At 44.4% G+C, this 14,173-nt stretch overlaps 1 long non-coding RNA gene across 1 annotated transcript in view; it reads left to right on the top strand.

Moving 5' to 3' along the window:
- Nucleotides 1-2,200: 2,200 nt before the first annotated feature.
- Nucleotides 2,201-14,173, top strand: part of LOC129049230 (uncharacterized) — a 32,811-nt gene continuing 20,838 nt past the window's right edge. The window contains exon 1 of the long non-coding RNA XR_008512149.1: nt 2,201-2,465. This is a non-coding gene — a long non-coding RNA (uncharacterized LOC129049230). The remainder of the gene's footprint in view (nt 2,466-14,173) is intronic.

The following is a 14,173-nucleotide window of genomic DNA, read 5'->3' as shown; positions in this document are numbered from 1 at the left end:
GAGGATCGCTTGAGACCAGGAGTTTATGACCAGGCTGGGCAACATAAGGAGACCTTGTCTCTACAAAAATAAAAAAATTAGCCAGGCATAATGGTGCATGCCTGTGGTCTCAGCTACTCGGGAGGTTTAGGCAAGAGGATCACTTGAGCCTAAGAGTTTGAGGGTGCTGTGAGCTGTGATCATGCCACTGCACTCCAGCCTGGGCAACAGAGCAAGACTCTGTCTCAAAAACGAAAAAAATGTTTTGGGAACTTCTGTTAGAGCACGATGTAGTCAATCTGTCCACGGACAAGTAGGTCCCTACCTTTCTTTAAACAGAGAATTTAAAATTTTGCCCCTCCAGTTTTATGAGCTCACCTAAGTCATCCTGATCTAAAACAGAACAGGGCAGCTCCTTGGGGACATCAACACGAGGCCAACTCAAAGCTTGAGCATTTTGACAACTGAGTCAGGCAGGCCCCACAACCTGGTGGACAGATGCAAGAGCTCTTGAATCAGACTCTTTAGCCCCAAATCTGGGCTCTGCCCTTTACCATCATGGGGACTTGGGGTAAACCCCGACATCCTCATCTCTTAAAAGGACACCAGGGTGTCTATACCAAAGGGTATCTTTTGAGAAGCAAATGAAAAAAATCTGTATGTAACACCCAGCCTACTGCCTGGTATAGAGTACATAAGTACCCAGAAAATGACTGATTTTAGTATCATTATCAGCATCGTATTATTACTTCCTCCAGGATGACCATTAGCTAAGCCTTTTTTCATCCGCCCCCTCACTCAAGACATACTAATGGAGTGCCTAGTGTGTACCCATCTGGAGTCCACTCTGGAAAAAGATGAAAGCTTACCTCAAAAGAGAACTGTAGGCAGGGCACAGTGACTCACGCCTGTAATCCCAGCACTTTGGGAGGCCGAGGTGGGTGGATCACCTGAGGTCAGGAGTTCAAGACCAGCCTGGCCAACGTGGCGAAACCCCGTCTCTACTGAAAATAAAAAAATTAGCTGGGCATGGTGGCCTGTGCCTGTAGTCCCAGCTACTTGGGAGGCTGAGGCAGGAGAATCACTTGAACCCAGGAGGCGGAGGTTGCAGTAAGCCAAGATCATACCATTGCACTCCAGCATGGGCGACAGAGTGAGACTCCATCTCAAAAAGAAAGGGGGGAACTGTAGCCAGCACTGGCTCCAGAGCCCAGAATTTCACGTTATGCTTCTGATCTGAGGTTGGCCTAAACCAGCCCTTCCAAAAAGAGGAGTGGGGTGGAAGGGAACTTACCTAGAGTTCAAAGTCCCTGATTACGGCTCCAACTACTGGGACAAAGTGTTTGTTTTCAGGACTCTGGAAGATGTGCCCAAAAGAGATGTTTCAAGAAAAATTTCAGGTAGGTCCAGGAAGGACTTCCAGAGGCATTTTACTCACATCTACTTCTAAGCCAGTGGACTCACATGGGAAAAATCAGTGTGGATTCAGGCTTAAGTTAAATCATTATGGGCCAGTGCAGCAGCACACACCAATGATCCCAGCTCCTAAGGGGGCCAAGGCAGGAGGATGGCTTGAGCCTAGGAGTTTGAGACTAGCCTCGGCAACATAGTGAGACCCCATCCATACAAAAAAATTTTAAATATTAGCTGGGCTTGGTGGTGCATGCCTGTAGTCCCAGCTACTCAGGAGGCTGAGGTGGGAGGATTGCTTGAGCCCAGGAAGTCAAGGCTGCAGTGAGGTGTGATCGCGCCACTGCTCTCCAGCCTGAGCAACAGAATGAGACCCTGTCTCAAATAAATAAATAAATAAATAAATAATAAAATAAATCATCCTAATAATAGTAATAATAATGATAACAATATTAGCTACAATTTATTAGGCATTTGTTATGTGCTGGGCTCTGTGCTAAGAGCTGTCCATGCATTATCTAATTTAATCTTTCAATAACCCAAGAGATGTGAAGTGTTCAGATCTACAGCAGATGAGCCATCAGCTCAGACAGATTAAGTGGCTTGCCCATGGTTACACAGTCAATAAACACCAACACAGAATTCTGACTCTAAAGCTCATGCACTGAAGCTGTCTGCCACTCACAAGTGGAAGAGAAAAGACTCATCAAACTTTGGGAGTATGGACTTCTCTAAGAGACTCAGAAAACTGTGGCTCCCTTTTTCATGCTCTCACAAAGGCCATCACAAAGAACACTTGCAAAGACCGTGGGAAACCAGAAAGCCAACAGCAACAGCCCAGTGGTCAGCAGCCCTCTGGGTGTGCTCTGGGGCCTTGCACACAGGCTGGGGCAGTGGGGCACAGAAACCTGAATCATTTCGCACATGGCAGCAGAAGACAATGGATGACATTGTAGGCCTCGGCAGCTAAACCTGAGAACCCTGGGGACCTGGCCACATCTCTCTAATCGGATCCGAAAGCTGCATTCCTTCAGTTCCCCCCAGGTTGCTGCGAATTCCTCCAGCTTATTAAGCAGGTAAGACCCGTCTTTTTGATATAAAAACAATAGGCTGTATGCTAGGCTGGGCTGAGACCTCACAGAAAATAAAACTTTTGCAGCACAAAGCCTATCACCTCAAACACACATCTGGAAAGCATTTTCTATTGATATAAAAATGGATGTACGTATAATACATATGTGTATTTATGAATCTGGTGTATTAATCACAAAGGCCACAGTGAAAAAGGGCCATTCGTACCCCAAAGCCAGCCCCAATGATGAGCTTTTGAATGACTTTGGGGTTGCCTTATTTCAATCAAGGTCAAAGGCTGGGTGGGGGATGTTCATATATACACCCTCTTCTTCCCCATTCTTGGTTTCCAAAACCCCAACTAGGACAAATTCTGTCTAGTTTTTTCTAGTGTCGTAGAGCACATACATCTGAAACTAGAATATGCTGTTGAGGTCTGCTGGTTTGAGGCTCTTCTAAAGCTCTTACTTGACAGAAAGCCAGGTTTCTTGGAAGACTGAATTTTGCAAAAGAGCTAGTTTGTTTGCATGGCTTCATTAAGAAAAGAACTAGCATAAGGAGAGAGTGGCAGGAAAAAAGAGTTGCACTATGAAGTTGCAGGTAAAACAAAGTCATTGTGAGTCTTCTACAGCTCCCACTGATACAGGATAAAGAGTGATGATTGTTGTCTGAACTTTGCAGGGTCTGGTCTCCCAACCCAGTACTCTGTATGAATAATATCGTGTTCTAAAGGCCTGGCGCAGTGGCTCACGCCTGTAATCTCAGCACATTTGGAGGCCGAGGCAGGTGGATCGCTTGAGGTCAGGAGTTCGAGACCAGACTGACCAACATGGTGAAACCCCATCTGTACTAAAAATATAAAAATTAGCCAGGTGTGGTGGCGCATACCTGTAATGCTAGCCACTCGGGAGGACGAGGCAGGTGAATCACTTGAACCCGGGAGGTGGAAGTTGCAGCAAGCCGAGATTGCGCCACTGCACTCCAGCCTGGGCCACAGAGCGAAACTCCCTCTCAATAAATAAATAAATAAATAAATAAATAAATGGCTAGGCAGTCATTCCTCAGAGTAATAAACCAATATACACTTAAAGGCTATGTTACCACACTTGTTAAGGTATCAGGAACAACACAAACTCACAATCACAGAAAACAGTTGTGAATTCTCTAATCAATTAGAAGCTCACTGCTTTTCATGTGAGCAATTCTGGTGTGTTCTATAGTGAAGACCAGCAAGAGGCTATTTACCCAAGAAGAGTTGGTTATTATGTTAGTCAGGACGGGCTGAGTTATGATGTAGTAACAAACAATCCCAAAACAACTATGAATTGAAGCAATAGAGGTGTATTTCTTGCTTTCTCTGCTTTTTTTTTTGATTCAGCTGGGAACTCTCCTTGGCCTAGTCCATGTCCAGGGACCCAGGCTGAGATAGAGTAAGAAGTCACCGTGGAAACACTGTATCTAGCTACAGCAAAAGAGAATAGTGAGTGTCACCATACCTACCAGCTCCTAAAGCTTCCATCCAGAAGTGACACATCTTACACCCACTCACCTTTCAATGCTCAATGCAAATCACTTGGTCACTTTGAGGAACTGTGAATGCAATCCCACTAGGTGCCCAGGAGGAGGAAAAATGAGAAGTATTTGGTGGACAATGCTAACAAAAATAAAAATAAAAATTTAAAGGAAAATACAATAATTTTTAAGAAGTGGGTGATGTCATAAAAATAGGGCCTAATATTTACAGAATGTTTTACACTTTATAAAGCACTTTCATTGATATCATCACATTTTAAACCTTAAAACCATATTTCAACATGTTACTTTTTGTTTGTTTTTAATAAATATATTCATTCAAAGAACATATATTTGGGGCCGGGTGCAGTGGCTCACGCCTGTAATCCCAGCACTTTGGGAGGCCGAGGCAGGTGGATGATCTGAGGTCAGGAGTTCGAGACCAGCCTGGCCAACATGGTGAAACCCTGTCTCTGCTAAAAGTACAAAAATTAGCTGGGCATGGTGGTGGGCACCTGTAATCCCAGCTACTCAGGAGGCTAAGGCAGGGGAATTGCTTGAACCCAGGAGGTGGAGGTTGCACTAAGCCGAGATTGTGCCACCGCACTCCAGCCTGGACAACAAGAGTGAAACTCCATCTCAAATGAAAAAAAAAAAAAACATACACACACACACACACACACACACACACACACACAGAGCACATAGTAGATGCCCCAAATATATATATATATGTGCCGGTCATTGTTTCAGATGCTGGGGATGTAGTCATGAATAAGACAGATAATGTTCTGTGTTCTTGTAGCTTATAGTCTAGTAAGGGAGGCAAATAATAGGGCAATAAATGAATAAATATAGAATATAGCTGGGATGATATTTTAGACTCTTAAGTTAAAGACTGTGGGAAGCCAGAAAGTCTAAAATATCATCACAATTATATTCTATACTTATTATTATTTCTAATATAATCACAGCTTGCATGTTTAAATGAAATTGGTTTATGAAATGAACCATGAACCATGAAATACGGCATTATTGTAAGAAATATTAATGATGCCCATGATATATTATTATTTATATGTATTCTATATTTATTATTGTTTCTTATACAGACTCTAAGTTACTCCCCTCCATAAGTCCTGCCTCCTGGTGTTCTCAGCTTTATGTAATTCCCTCTTTGAATATGGGTGGGACCTATGACTTGGTTCTAACCAATAAAATATAGCAACAGTGGTGGAATGTCATTTCTGGAACTATGTTACCTTATGAAGACTCTGTCTTGCTAGCAGACTCACTCTAGAGACTTTTAAGAAACTTTCCACCTGTTTTTCAAACTGATTGCACCATTTTACATGCCCCCAGCAGTGTATGAGAGTTCCAGTTCCTCCACATCCTCATCAACACTTGGTGTGGTTAGTGTTTTTCACTCACTTGGTGTTTTTGTTTCTTTGTTTGTTTTTTTGAGACGGAGTCTTGCTCTGTCACCAGGGTGGTGCAATCTCGGCTCACTGCAACCTCCGCCTCCCAGGTTCAAGTGATTCTCCTGCCTCAGCCTCCTGAGTAGCTGGGACTACAGGCACACACCACCATGCCTGGCTCATTTTTTGTATTTTTAGTAGAGATGGGGTTTCATCGTGTTAGCCAGGATGGTCTCGATCTCTTGACCTCGTGATCTGCCTGCCTCGGCATTCCAAAGTGCTGGGATAACAGACATGAGCCACCACGGCTGGCCCACTTGATTTTAAAGAGTCCAGGTTCAGCTGATGGAGGTGAGAGGTACTAGAACTGCCATCCCAGAGCCCCAGAGTAACAGTGAGCAGGAGGGCTAAGGCTTTTTGAATTTAGGGATACTGAACTTGGTGTATTAGGGCAACATTAGCTGCTGTAACAAATTGACTAAAAAATTTTAGTGGTTTCACACAATGGAAATGTATTGTTTATGTTCACCTAAAGCTCTAGGGTGGGTATTCCCCCACATGATGATTCAGAGACTCAGGACTGCTACATACTGTGGGTCTGCCATCTCTTAGGAACTCACAGTCTTCTGCAGCCATCAGCTCTACAGGGGAAAAGAAGACAAAGAAGCCCTATTACTTTTTGAAGTCACCAACTCAGGAATGGCTCACTCTGCTCATATTTTATGTGTAAGATCCAGTCACACGGCCCTAGCTGGTTGCAGAGGAAGCCCAGAACTATTGTCCTTACCTACACCATGACCTCCAAGTGACAACTCCTCACTCCGGAAATGCCGAGAGGTCACAAATGTTTGTTGGGCATCTCGCCATCTCTGCCATGCCCAGGCTTATCTAACACAGCAAACCCAGATGCTGACCCCAGCCCCAGAAGGACTGAGGAAGAACCACTGTTCTTGACTTCCTGATCCCCCATGGAGACCCCAGAAGGGGAGGTCCAGATCCAGATTCAGCTGAATACTGCAAATTGCCAGCATAGCTTTCCCATTACTACATTCTAAGGTCTGCCCAGCCACTTCCTGCCAGCTCTCCCCACGACCTCTCGGTTCTCCCAAACAACTCTAGGGGCTTAACCACAGCAATTTTACTACTCTTGACAGAACCAGCTTTTGGAGCCAAAACAACATGTGAGCATTTTCTATTCACAGGAAAGTGGGTGGGTTTCAGCAAGCCCCCACAAGGCTCCCTCTGAATTCACGTTTGGGTAAGAGTACCTGGGGGAAATTCTTCCAGAGGCAGAGATTTCCAGATCCTTCGAACATGAGAAGTTGACTAACAAAAAAATAATAATAATAGCAGCTACCATTAACTTGGTACTTCCTGTGGTGCTTTACTGTGCTCAGCATTCAATGTGCATCTTTGATATTTCTCATAATAATGCTGCACTTCATGGTTCATTTCATAAACCAGTTTCACAGACAGGAAAAACTGACACAGCCCAGTAAACTGACTTTTCCCAATGTCACTGGGCCATTAGCAGAGCCAGAATTTTACCCAGGGCCATACTATTTCAAAGCCACATCTTTTTCCTCTATACAACAGCTCTTTCCCTAAGTAGCCAGGCATCATAAGAATTTTCTCAGCCTGCTCTGAGAATATCAGCAAACTCTCTGTTTGCCAGCAAACTTGCCAGGACCATTGGGAATCTGTAATGACTTTCTTCCTCAATCTCTTTGGTTGGTGTTCCACCTGGAAGGTGGAAAGTCAAAGTGAGAGTGGCCATTTAAACAGTTGAAATGGGAGTGGAGTAAATGGTGATAGGAATGAACTGAAACTATCTTGGGTGGTAACTCAAAGGGGCTTAGAGTATAAAGAATGCCCTTTTGGATCCTGAAAGAGCCGCTTACGGTGGTGGGTGCCTGCAATCCCAGCTACTTGGGAGGCTGAGGCAGGAGAATCGCTTAACCTAGGAGGTGGAGGTTGCAGTGAGCAGAGATTGTGCCACTGTACTCCAGCCTGGGCAACAGAATGAGACTCCATCTCAAAGAAGAAAAAAAGAAAGAAAAGGGCTGTGATAAATTTGAAGATTCTTTCCTTCTCTCTAGCATCATGTTCTCAGAAATTCTTCCTGTGTTGCTCCATTCCAATTCTGATAAATGATTGTTTCATGTGGTTTTGTCTAGTTTTATCTGTTTTTGGTGGAAGAGAACTGACTTGAATTGAAACCTCTTTCCATGCCTGGTTCAAACCAATCCCTATACTGTAGTGGTTATGAGCCCAGAGTTGGAGCCAGGGTCCTGAATTCCCACCTCTGACATCTTCTGGCTCTTAATCTCTGACTACTTGCTTAACATCTCTGTGCCTCCATTTCTATATAAGTGTTTTTATGGTTATTATTTATTTAATAAATGGAGAAACAAAGACCCAACATGACACCTGGCAATTTGGTGGCAGAACCTAAATCTCAGGTGTCCTAACTTCCAGTCCAAAGCATAGAGAAAAATAATGGCATGGAGATAATAGCTGTAAGAATGTTAATTCTCTAGAGCATGCATCAATATTATTAATATAAAGTAAGGCCGGGTGCAGTGGCTCATGCCTATAATCCCAGCACTTTGGGAGGCCAAGGCATGATCGGATCACTTGAGGTCAGGACCAGCCTGGCCAATAATGCTGAAACCCTGTCTCTACTAAAATATAAAAAAATTAGCCAAGCATGGTGGCCCATGCCTGTAGTCCCAGCTACTTGGGAGGCTGAGGCATGAGAATTGCTTGAACTCGGGAGGCAAAGGTGGCAGTGAGCTGAGATCACACCACTGCACTCCAGCCTGGGTGACAAAGCAAGACTCCATCTCAAAAAAAAAAAAAAAAAAAAAAAAAGAGTTCGGGGCTGCAGTGAGCTATTATTGCAACACGGTATTACAAACTGGGCAACAGAGCAAGACCTTGTCTTTAAAAAAGCAAAACACAAACAAAAAACGTGGCAGGACATGGTGGCTTACACCTGTCATCCCAACACTTTGAGAGGCCACGGTGGGAGGATTGCTTAAGGCTAGGGGCTTGAAATCAGCTTGGGAAACATAGTGAGACGTCATCTCTACAAAAAATTTTAAAAAAAAAATTTAGCCGGGTGTGGTGGCATACACCCGTAGTCCCAGCTATAAGGGAGGCTGATGCACTAGGTTCACTTGAGCATGGGAAGTTGAGGCTGCAGTGAGCCATGATTGTGCCACTGCACTTCAGCCTGAGAAAGAGAATGAGACTCTGTCTCAAAAAAAAAAGAGAAAAAAATAGCCAGGCTGGGTAGCACATGCCTGTAGCCCTAGCTACACGGGAGAATCACTAGAGCCCAAGAGTTCAAGGCTGCTGTGAGCTATGATCATGCTCGCTGCACTCCAGTCTGGGTGCCAGAGTGAGACCATGTCTCTAAAATAAACAAATAAATAATTAGCCCCTTTGGTAGCCTTTCTCTCAGAGAGCAGAACAGTTGATAGAATGGGAAATCAGATAGGTGAGTTTTGCTGGGGAAGAGATGAAGGAAATGTCTGGAGCACTGGGCTGAGGACCATGGATGGACCCTGATTAGCCAAGGGTATCAAAAACCACTCCTTCAATGATTTCCTAATTTGTCATGACCTGCATTGGGAAGGAGCTCATTTCCTTCAAGTTCATCCTGAAGCCTTGGCTTAGACCTGAAACACTTGCAGAAAGATGGATGCGGGTGGGTTTCTATTTCTTTGCAGCATCCCAAGTGCCCAGCTCCCAAACTTCTCTGAAAATGAGAGAAAGCCATTCTCCAAGACCGTCTACACTATTTTCCACCCCACTCCACTCCTCTGCCCACCAACAGGGAAGTAGGAGGCCTCCCACCAGAACCTCAGCGGGTGCCAATACAATTCTGGCACCACTCACAACTCGCTCCATGGTCCTGGGAAAATGACGGAACTCCTCAGCACACTCATTTCCCTATTGCCAGAACGAAAACAATAAAATCCACTTCTTAGTGAGCCAGGGGAATTAATTACTTGAGCATTTATTAAGTGCTTTGAAGATGAATGTGTGAAGTGTTCACTTTTTCCCTTCCTTACCCTCAGGTTTTCCTAAGCAGGACAAGAAGTCAATAAGAGCCAAGTCCACAGCTTGCATGGAAAGTTCAGGATGTTTCCTAAGGGCACGAGTAGCCTATTAACTCTTACTTGAGTTTCAGCCTGCGCGGTACTAGGGATAAAATGAGTTTACAGAAACTCTCACAGAAAGGCCTTGGCTCAATTCTCCTCCAATAGCAAGTCAGAAACTTTCACAGAGCTGTTTGAGTCTCTTCATTTATGTATTCAACCAGGATTCATTAACACTTTCTGTGCACCAGGGATTGTTTTGGGTGCTGAGAATACAAGAATATACAAAACAGCAAAAAAATTATTTCATTCTAGAATTTATATTTCACTGGGAATAGTTTAGGAGAGGACACACAATAAACAAGAAAGACAAGTTTTATACACACACATAGACTATGTGAGATGGTAAAACGTGATAAAAAGAAAAATAAGTCAGGAAAGGCAGATAAACAAAAACATGAGAGTGGTGGAGAGGAGTTGGTGTTTGATGAAGGGTAGACAGGCAAGATAGCATTTGAGTAAAAACTTGGAGAAAGAAAAGGGGGAGCTATGAGGATAAATAAGGGACAAGTGTTCCAGGAAGAGGAACCTTCATCAATAAAGGTACGAGGCAGGAGCTTATCTAGAAGGTTGCGTGAAGGACAGTATGGCTGGAGTGGAAGAAATTCAGAGGGGAATAAGGAAGAGATGAAGGGAGATGGGTAATGGCGTATGGAGGGGAACAAGTCATGGAAAGACTGAAGGGTATTAATATTAATACTTTGGCTTTTATTTGAGTGTAGTATAACTGGAGGTGGATGGATATTTGGATTAATGGTGGTTGGATGATGGATGGATGGATGGATGGATAGATGGATGGATGGATGGATATTTTAATGGATAAATGAATATTTGGATGGTAGATGTATGTTTGGATAGATAGATGTTTGGATGGATGGATGAATGTTTGGATGGGTGGATGGATGGATAGACAGATGGATATATACATGTATTTGTCAGAGCATTCAAGATTTTTGGTTGTAACCAAATGACTCTAACTGAGGCAGAAAATAAATGTTCTGGAAACTGGGTAGCTCATAGAATGTACAAGAAGTATTTGAGGCCAGGTGTGGTGACCTATGCCTGCAATACCAGCACACTTTGGGAAGCCGAAGCAGGAGGATTGCTTCAGCTCAGGAGTTTGAGACCAGCCTAGGCAACATAGCAAGACACCATCTCTACAAAAAAATCAGAAAATTAGCCAACCATGGTGGTGTGTGCCTGTGGTCCTAGCTACTTGGGAGGCTGAGATGGGAAGATCACTTGAGTCTGGGAGGTCAGGCTGAAGTGAGCCATGATCATGCCACTGCACTTCCACCTGGGTGACAGAGCAAGACCCTGACCAAAAGAAAAAAAAAAAAAAAAGGAAGAGAGAGAGAGAGGACAGAAGGAAGGAAGGAAAGAAGGAAGGAAGGAAGAAAGGAAGGAAGGAAGAAAGGTAGGAAGGAAGGAAGGGAGGGAGGGAGGGAGGGAGGGAGGGAGGGAAAAGAAAAAAAGAAAGAGAAAGAAAGGAAGAAAGAGAGAAAGAAAGAGAAAGAAAGAAAGGAAGGAAGGAAGGAGGGAGGGAGGGAGGGAGGGAGGGAGGGAGGGGAAGGGAAGGGAAGGGAAGGGAAGGGAAGGGAAGGGAAGGGAAGGGAAGGGAAGGGAAGGGAAGGGAAGGGAAGGGAAGGGAAGGGAAGGGAAGGGAAGGGAAGGGAAGGGAAGGGAAGGGAAGGGAAGGGAAGGGAAGGGAAGGGAAGGGAAGGGAAGGGAAGGGAAGGGAAGGGAAGGGAAGGGAAGGGAAGGGAAGGGAAGGGAAGGGAAGGGAAGGGAAGGGAAGGGAAGGGAAGGGAAGGGAAGGGAAGGGAAGGGAAGGGAAGGGAAGGGAAGGGAAGGGAAGGGAAGGGAAGGGAAGGGAAGGGAAGGGAAGGGAAGGGAAGGGAAGGGAAGGGAAGGGAAGGGAAGGGAAGGGAAGGGAAGGGAAGGGAAGGGAAGGGAAGGGAAGGGAAGGGAAGGGAAGGGAGAGACAGAAAGATTTGAGTGGAAAGTGATATGATTTCACTGATGCGGTTGTGCTGGATGTCTTCCGTCTGGCTCTCTAGATCCACTCTCCACCCTTCTTCATCCTGTTCTGTGCCCAGGAGGCTGCCCTGTATGGCCTAATTCAATGTTTTCTCTTGCTCTGGCATAAGATCAGAGAAAGGGGTGACTGTGTTGACAAGGGATCTATGCCCCGAGTCCACTCCCTGCCAGGTCATCACAGGTTGACTGTGTCTGTACCAAAGGCCACAGCTGGTCAGGAGACCTCTCCATACCCTGTCTCCAGATTCTAAAAACTGCTCCCTGCTCTCACCCCTTCAGGCCTAGGGCTGGTAATGTTTCCAGTCCCAGAGTACTGTGCTATTCCTGTTCCTAAACACAGCCCACACTTTTGTTAATAGTTCCTTTGTGAAACTCTGCAAATTCCCAGATTTGAATATGGTGTTTGTTTCTTGTTATTTCCTGTCCCTGTTGATGTATTCACCTTTTCATGCCCAGTGTCTAGCTGAGTACCTGTTATGTTAGAGAAATGGATGGGCAAATGATGGATGAATGGATATTTGGGTAGATACATGGATGTTTAGATGGATAACTGTTTTCAATTGGTGGATGGATGGATGGATGGATGGATGGATGGATGGATGTATGGATGGAAAGATGGATGGGTAGATGTTTTCAATGGATGGATGGATGGATGGAGGGACAGATGAATGAATGGATGGGTTTTACAGAGCAGTCCAGATTCTTAGTTGCAACCAACTAACTCTAATTGAGGTAGAAAATAATTGTTTGGGCTATTGGATGGCTCACAGAATTTGCAAGAAGGATAGTGGGAGAGAAACAAGGGAGGCAAAGTGGCAAGAACACCAGACAACGTATCAACATAGTAATAGCCAAGTTAGGATGCCTCAGGTCTCGCCGTCACCACCACTGCCCACTGACCCTGGGATAAATGCTAAGTGGTTTCAATGTCACTCCAAGGTTGTTATTTCTGTCCTGGGCAGGAATATCTAATCAGCTGAGCGGTAATCACTTGACACACCCTAGCTTCTAGGGAATGGAGAGAGAAAATATGCACCACTACCCACCTTCACCTCGCCCCCAGCTTATGTAGAGATTAGAAGCCTTGTCTCTCCTGTTTTCTAATTTCCCCTAAATAAGAAAGATATTCAGATGTTAAGTAGCTACACACACATACACACACACATATACACAACACAGTGAAAAAATAACTTGTCCAGAATGTAGCCCACCAAAAGTATGCTTAATAAGTGGTTTTGTGAACAAATAGCCCTTCAAAGAAAATACAGGATTATAAAGCTGGTCTCTTCCCTCAGCAAGCTTTATTACTGGTGCAAGAGAAAGAGCAAAAGCACAAGAAATAAACTTTAGAGATCTAAATAAACCTGGTAAGTCAGAGTTCCCAAAATTGGTCACCCACTAAACTAGTGTCTTATGATACTGTATAAGGGGAAAATGCTCCATAATCAATACTGCATTCTTGACTGCCCCCACTTAGAGATTCACATTAAACATTAGCACATTAAAGGCTCTGAAAAAGGCTGGGCACAGTGGCTCACACCTATAATCCCAGCACTTTTGTAGATCGAGGCAGACAGATCACTTGAGGTCAGGAGTTTGAGACCAGCCTGGCCAACAGGGCAAAACCCTGTCTCCACTAAAGGTAAAAATTAGGCAGGCATGGTGGCAGGCTCCTGCAGTCCCAGCTACTCAGGAGGCTGAGACAGAAGAATCGCTTGAACCAGGGAGGCGGAGGCAGAGGTTGCAGTGAACTGAGATTGTGCCACTGCACTCCAGCCTAGGTGACAGAGTGAGACTCCGTCTGAAAAAAAAAAAAAAAAGCAAGCTCTGGAGAGTCTACAGGAAAAAAAACAAAAAAACTTGGATTTTCTCTAATTTCAAACTGATCTACCATGGAATCATTTTTCATATAACGTCCTCAGCCATCATGGTTTGTAAAAGGGAAGCTGTTATCAGGTGTTGGTGGAATCTGGAAATAAAATGGATGGAGCAGAACCCTTCTGAAGAAAACTTCATATTGGAACATGATCTCTCACTATGATGGGGGGCTGGTGGGAGGAAGAACCATTTCCTAGGAAGATCTGGATTGATAAGGAGACTCATATTTGAGATGCGAAGATAGAGATGAGGAGATTCTGGAAAGAAGATATTTGAGGAAGCATTCACCTTCCTTCTTGGCCCTGTGTCATCATGGAAGTTGGCAATAGTTCTTGGAACAAGACTGAAACTCCCCAAGACCAACCCCATTCTTGTCCAAAATGCAGACAAAAGACACAACTAAAGAGAGGTCAGTCCAACCACTCATGGACCCTTAGCTTGTTCAAATGAAAAGAACATTCAAGACAAATCCAGAACATCTCAAAACCAGGGTCCTGTTGAGTTTCAGAGCTCTGTCTGACCTCTGAGTTCTGTCTGGGTTCTGTCTGTCCCACTGTTGGAGAAACTGTGACTTACACAAAATTTAACACAGCTTCTTGACTACAAGACTTCTCAGAGCATTTAATACACAATCATCTTTGTCAATCTTCAGTATGGGGATAGAGGATGCACATTTCCCCAATATATTTGACCAAC

Source organism: Pongo abelii, chromosome 10 (assembly GCF_028885655.2).
Source record: "Pongo abelii isolate AG06213 chromosome 10, NHGRI_mPonAbe1-v2.0_pri, whole genome shotgun sequence".
Classification (NCBI taxonomy): domain Eukaryota; kingdom Metazoa; phylum Chordata; class Mammalia; order Primates; family Hominidae; genus Pongo; species Pongo abelii.
Note: the sequence above shows the minus strand (reverse complement) of the source record. Positions and strands in the feature narration are given on the sequence as shown.